The sequence below is a fragment of the Monodon monoceros genome, unplaced genomic scaffold, assembly GCF_005190385.1.
Source record: "Monodon monoceros isolate NGI ecotype Baffin Bay Population unplaced genomic scaffold, NGI_Narwhal_1 Super_Scaffold_20, whole genome shotgun sequence".
Lineage (NCBI taxonomy): Eukaryota > Metazoa > Chordata > Mammalia > Artiodactyla > Monodontidae > Monodon > Monodon monoceros.
In genome coordinates, this window is record NW_021703777.1 from 128,139,805 (window position 1) to 128,146,771 (window position 6,967).

Consider the following 6,967-nt stretch of genomic DNA (forward strand, 5'->3'; position numbering starts at 1 on the left):
ATTCTTGTTAACTGTACATTGATACTTAACTTTATATACTGAACTCACTGGGTATTAATTCTATATTTACCAAACACCATCCACCACAGTTATCACTAGTGCAGACACAGTGGAAAGTAGGTTATGGCATTTATCAAATTGAGTCAGTAAAGTCTCATTTGTGGCTTCCCACTGTTTATACATTAAAATCAATCTTTGTATAAAGATGATGGGACAAATCAAACCCAGACCTACACTGTAATTTGTTGTTTTGGGATATTTTTGTAGGGCAAAAAGGATCTACTTGAAATTCTTTTTTAGTAAAACTATTAACCAGTTGAAAGGACCAAAAGTATTAACTAATTGAAAAGACTCAATATAATCACACATGAAAAAATATCATACAATGAGCATCTTTCAGTGATCCCTTAGCAACTTTACAGAAAAAAAATTGAAATTTGATAGTGTCCATATAAGGAGACTAAATTTCAGCATCTTATGTTCCCTCCTATGAATCATGTGCATGTCCTAGGTGGGCTCCCACTCCCTTTTGCCCCATCTAAGAAATTTACCTGATGCTAAGTGTCCTTGAGGATTTTTTTTTTTTTACAATACAATTTTATATTTTTAAAATATACTATATATGTTAAGGATAAGGGGTGAAGTTTTCTTCCTCTGTAATAGCTGTTTCAAGAGTTTAATGGATTAGGAGATTAGTTTTAACCTTGAGGAAAAAAGTACAAATTTGTCTCATTAGGATATTTCTACCAAGCATTTTTTAAGGCTATATTTTAATGTTGGTTTCAAAAAGAAGGAAAAGTTTCATTTAAAAAATAATTTAGTGAATTACGTTCTTTCATAACTTCCACCCTAATTTGTTACAAAGATAAGTCTAAAGATTCTTAGTTTTGTGTACTAATTTACATTTATATTTAAAGATTAATTTTACTTGTATCTTAAAACAAGATTTTTATGTTGAAAAAAAACACTTAATACATTTGTATAAAGGCAGTAAATGTCCAATGGTAAATGCTCTGTCAATTTTTTTTTTCTACCACAACGAGAAACAGGTCTCTGCAAACAGAGACTTGGGTTCTTAAGGTTCAACTTTCTGAGGAACTGTGGGCTGTGGATCTGAATAACACACAGAAACAACTTGATTTCTCTTTTTACAACGGTACCAGAACTTCACAGCTACAATGAGTATGAACACATGAAAAAATGACTTCGCTCAAACAGGATTTAGAAAAGTTGGGGTGACCTCAGGGCCAGGGCAGCATCCCTGCGTGGTGAGGTTTACAGTCAGTCGTTCAATCATGGAGAGAGAGTGTGTGTATATACAGATATCTATATATATAAATAACCATGGCTAGTCATTTACAAGCCTGTAAATGTGATGCTGTGCTCCATGTTCACTCTTTGAAACTTCAAATACACAGGCCATGCACAGGAGAGTTTCTTGTGTATCCCTGTTTGTTACCACCAATAAAACTGTGAAGTTTTTCAAAACACTGTTCATCATATATTTCTCTGGTAAGTGTTTGAGCTTGTGGATGAAACTGCTCATATATTCACACATCAGGGACCGATTTATTTGGTATACAAATCGGCCATTCTCAAACCTTGCATATTCTGTCTCTACTTTTTTCTACTACTTGCTTCCCAAAGAAGCAAACTTTGGTGGAACAGGTGACTGTCATATTCTCAGAACTCTCATACTGATTGGTCACGCCATAAAAAGCCCCGGCATCATCTTGAATACTGCAGTTTAAATCAGCCCAGAATTTTACGAGGAAGAAGGCATTTTGAAGGCCCTTTCCAAACAGTTCCTTTAAGACACCTTTCTTTTCAGGAAATTTGTCATAAATCTGACGAATGTCCACTGATTAGAGCAATGGGTCACTGTAAGAATGGTTGGCACGCCCAATGTGCACGAATAGGTGTTTGTTGTACGAGTCTGGGTCTCGCTGCTGTTTGAGGAAAGCTGAGAACTCCACCAGGCGGAGTTTGGTTGTGCCAATGGAGCGGTCCTGCTAGGCTGGGACCGAGGGAGCTGGGGCTGACGCAGGCTCAAACCCCGGAATGGGGGCTGTGACTGCTGGCTGGATGGGGTAGGCCTGCTGCACGAAGGGCTTGACGTCTTGCGAGGATCCAGGCTGTCCTGTTTGCATCATTCCCGGCCAGAACCCCGACGCCCCTGGGAAGGTGGGGCGTGGAATCCCTGGCAGCCCCAGCTTGCTGTGAATGGCAGTGGCTGATACGATCTGGGCTGAGGACATGGCGGCCATGTGCTGCAGAGCCTTATCCTTTGCAGTCTGATCCTTTAGCTTGGAATGAAAATCACAAGATTTCCTTCTGGCAAGAACCTGAATGTGACTAGAATGTGACACTTTAATGGCGGCTTGAATTTCTCGAACTTTCTTTCTTGCTAAGAACTGTATATGACTAGACACCTGTTTTCTGGTCCTCATCTTCCCGGTCATGGGTCTGATGTATCTGGCTATAAATTCATTCCTACCATACATCTTGCCTTCATCTGATAAGATGATTTTCCTCCTCCCACATGGTGGATACATAGCCAAGGCTTCCTGAAAGCACTGCTCAATGTCGGGGCTCCAGACCCCTTCTGCATCATTGTCAATGGGCTTATCTGCAGAGTCACTCATCCTTTCCATGTTTTCGGCAGGGATCTCACTGCCGCTCCAGCTGCTGGGCTCAATTTTGGCGGTTGGATTTTCCAAGCCGAAGCCTGGAGTCTTTTCAAGAAAATAAACCGAAGGGAAGTTTTCCAGGGAGAGTCTACTCCAGGGTTTGGTGGTAACAGCGACTCAGTCTCTTTTGGGCACAATGTTTCTGCTGACTCCTGAAAATTTTCCTCATGAACGTGCAATGAAGCAGCGGCGGCAGCACCAACAGTGCTGCCGCAGCGCCCGGTGAGTCCGAGGCAAACTTCGGTGCCGCTTCCTCCGCCTTCAGCTCGGAGCCCGGCTCCCATTCCCCCGGCTGGGCCGCCCTCCCCCGCCCCCGCCCCCAGCGCTGCTCCTGCCCCTGGGCCGGCTGGACGTACAGGGCTGCTGCCCGCGGCTCCGGGCAAAGGTGGACGGGGTGGGGGGTGGGGCTTCACTGCATGGCCTGTCCCCGAATGCTGCCGCCCTGAGCCCGGGCCCCTCAGCGCGGACTGGCCCGCAGGGTGGAAGCGAGCCTGCAAAGTGTTTGGTGGGCGCCCGCGGCGGCAGCTGCAGAGGCTCAGCTGGGCTCCAGCAGCCTTGAGAATTTTAATAGCAAAAAGAAAAAAACAGAATTTGATCTTCTCCCTATTCTCATGTAAGTGAAGGCAGTCAAGACGGGTGCAGTTTGGAGAGGGAATATTGTACTAAAACAGGGATCACTAAGAAGGAAATAATATTGTTATAATTTATGTCGAAGAGTGTTCTGCCTATGTTTTCCTCTAGGAGTTTTATGGTTTCTGTTTTTACATTTAGGTATGATATCATTTATATGTGGAATCTAAGAAATAAAACAAACTAGTGAATGTAACAAAAAAGAAGCAGACTCACAGATATAGAGAACAAACTAGTGGTTTGTTCTGTGAGTCTGCAGGGAGAGGGAAGCTGAGAGGGACAAGATAGAGGTAGGGGATTAAAAGGTGCAAACTACTGTGTATAAAATAAGCTACAAGGATATACTGTACAATGAAGGGAATGTAGCCAATACTTTGTAAGAGCAATAAATATAATACAATCTTTAAAAATTGTGGATCACTGTATTGTACATCTGTAACATATAATATTGTACATAAACTATACTTTAAATTTAAAAAAAGTATACAGGATGATGTGTGTGGGTTATATGCAAATACTACAACATTCTATATAAGGGACTTGAGCATCCTTGAATTCTGGTATCTGAGCGGGCTCCTGGAACAAATCCCCAGGGATACAGAGGGACAACTGTACTTGGTCATAGTAAATCAAGGGGAAGGCATATTCACTCTATGTTAAGTACAAAATAAATAAATATCATTTAATCCTCACCAAAAAAGGGGGGATAATAATGGGTTAAAGACCACGAGTTCAGTATATATTAAATGAATTCAAGATAACTGTGAGACAGCTAACTATAGATGTTGAGTAACCTGTTACATACAGGAGTTGGAGGTTATGAACAGTGTTTTGACTTGGAAACACAAATTTCAGAGTCCTCATAGTTATTACTATCCATGGAGGGCCACTGTCAGAAAGCTGTTACGTATAGCTTAGAATCATAGTCTCCTTTGCAACAAGCTCTGTCCCATTGAAAAATCCTGGTGTTATAACATCCAATATGCCTAAAATATACCAACTTCTCTCTATCTCCCCATTCAAATCATTGATATCTCTCTACTAGTCTTCAGAAATAGCCCTCTATGCTTCTAATTTCTACTATTGCCTCCTTTCCTAAGCATAGCTTCATGGTCTCAAAGATATGTCTCCCCAAGAATGAGACCTTATAAATCACAAGTTTGATCCTGTCACCCTAAATGCTGTACTTAAAAGGCACTGTTCATTGCTCATAGAGTAGTGCCCAGGCCCTGCATGTTCTGGCCCTAGCCGATAGTCCCCACTTCATCTTGTTACTCCCTCCTTCTGTTCTCCATCAATATTGCTTTCAGTGCTTTCCTTGCACCAGCCTCCTTCCCTTGAAGGGATTTCTGTATATCTTTCCTAGATGGGTCATTCCACTACCTTCCATAAAATATGATCCAACTATTTACAATAGCCAAGACACGGAAACAACCTAAATGTCCACTGACAGATGACTGCATAAAAAAGACCTGGTGTATATACAATAGAATATTACTCAGCCATAAAAAGAATGAAATAATGCCATTTGCAGCAACATGGATGGATCTAGAGATTATCATACTAAGTGAAGTCAGAAAGAGAAAGACAAACACCATATGATATCACTTATATGTGGAGTCTAAAATATGACACAAATGAACTTATCTATGAAACAGAAACAGACTCACAGACATAGAGAACAGACTTGTGGTTGCCAAGGGGGAGGTGGGCTAGGGGAGGGTATGAGTGGGAATTTGGGGTTAGCAGATGCAAACTATTATATATACAATGGATAAACAACAAGGTCCTACTGTGTAACACAGGAAATTATATTCAATATCCTGTGATAAACCAAAATGGAAAAGAATATGAAAAAATGTATATATATTTATAACTGAATCATTTTGCTATATAGCAGAAATTAACACATTGTAAATCAACTATACTTCAATAAAATTAAAAAACAAAATCCATAAAATATGGCCCAGTACAGTTTCACCAAGTCAATCATTTTGAGTTAACACACACATTCCCTAAAGTGCATTGCACAAAGGGAGAAAAAGGGAAGAGTAAATAAGAGGAAAGCATCAAATATGAATGAAAGAGTCTCAGTGTAGACACAAAATAAAACAAAATGAAACGCTTTGAGAAGATATTTCTGATAGCCTGACAAGAAATTATTGTACTCAGTTACATCTTCGGAGCACTAATTTTCTTCACTGGGGAAACAGCCATGAAATAGTCTCTGGTCCTTTATTTTTGGCTCAATTATCCAGTTTTATCTTTTAGTCTTTAAATTTTGGGTTTTTTTTGTCATGCATAACATACTATTTTTCTTATTATACTTTACTTGAAAAAGATATCTATTTCATCTAATTTAAGACATTCTTTTCCAATAGAAATAAAGTGAAGGTTCCTTTCCTAATTATGTCCCTTGATCTTTAGGTAGACAAGTAAAATGATTTCTAGATTACTTTAATGAGCAAAACTAGATGTAATTGAAGAGATTAGATTTTTTTAAAAATTTGAGCTAGTTGTGTCTGCTTCATGAATTTTAGATGTCTAAATGGACAGAAGGACTCGAACCATTTATGTTTTTCCAATTTGGAAACTTTACAGCTTTCTTACCTTTTTGTTAAGTACTAAAAGCCTGTGCTTACAAGCATTATGAATAAGTTTAATTTTCAAGCTAATAGTTTCAGGTATTACATGCTGAATATTTAAAAAACAATTCCAGTATACTAACAGATAGACTAATAATTTGCAAATACCTGGTAGGATTCTTGGAAGTGTTTGCTCAGAAAATTTAGAATATATTTTAATTATGATAATGCTAAATTTATAATATGTATTGATTATGATAATTGGATAGATGTTAGCTATCCAAGATAAAGCAATATTGGTTATTTACTGTTTCTCCTACATTTTCCCCTATTTTACTATGTATGTCCAAAATCCGCAAAGTAGAAGTTAGTCACTGAAAATAGAAACCACTTATAAGAACTCTAATTAACATATCACTATTTTTATGGTGTTTCTGAGTCTTCTGAGATTCTAATTATATCTATCGTTTGGGTAGTACTTTGTAATTAATTGAAAAGCTTTTCAAAACTCTTCTCCAAAGCTGCTGCTCCATTTGGTACAGACCTGACAGTGATATGGGAGGAACCCACTATAATTTTGCTTAATGTTGCATCCACAGTACATTGCCTACCCACTGAAAATATTAAAAATGAACTAAATTATTTATTTTGCTTAATTAATTGCCTATCTGTGATATAGCTACCCAGGCAACCAACAATAGGACAAAAATAAAGTATCAAAGTATTATTTCTATTTATACATATCTATAGACTTATTTTGAGCAAAATTTAAAGAAACAGCTTTTCAGTTTATTGAAAGAAGAGGATGATTATAGAAATTTGATTTTCACTTTCTAAATAAACAAGTGCTGAAAACGTATTTGAAAATAGCCACTGATTGCCTTTATCAATTATCTTAACCTGTGGATATGAAAATAATGGCTTCTCAGTTCCAGACTGAAGTGATTTTTAGTGCACTCTTTATACATTAAACTTTGTTGATCATTTTAAAACTCATAGTTTTATATATATCAGAAATTAGTAAGGTATATCCTTACAGAATATTTTGTGATCTCATGTGGT

The 6,967-nt window shown here is 38.3% G+C and overlaps 1 pseudogene; it reads right to left on the reverse strand.

Moving 5' to 3' along the window:
- Positions 1 to 1,348: 1,348 nt before the first annotated feature.
- LOC114902966 lies at positions 1,349 to 2,683 on the reverse strand (annotated as a pseudogene).
- Positions 2,684 to 6,967: the final 4,284 nt, after the last annotated feature.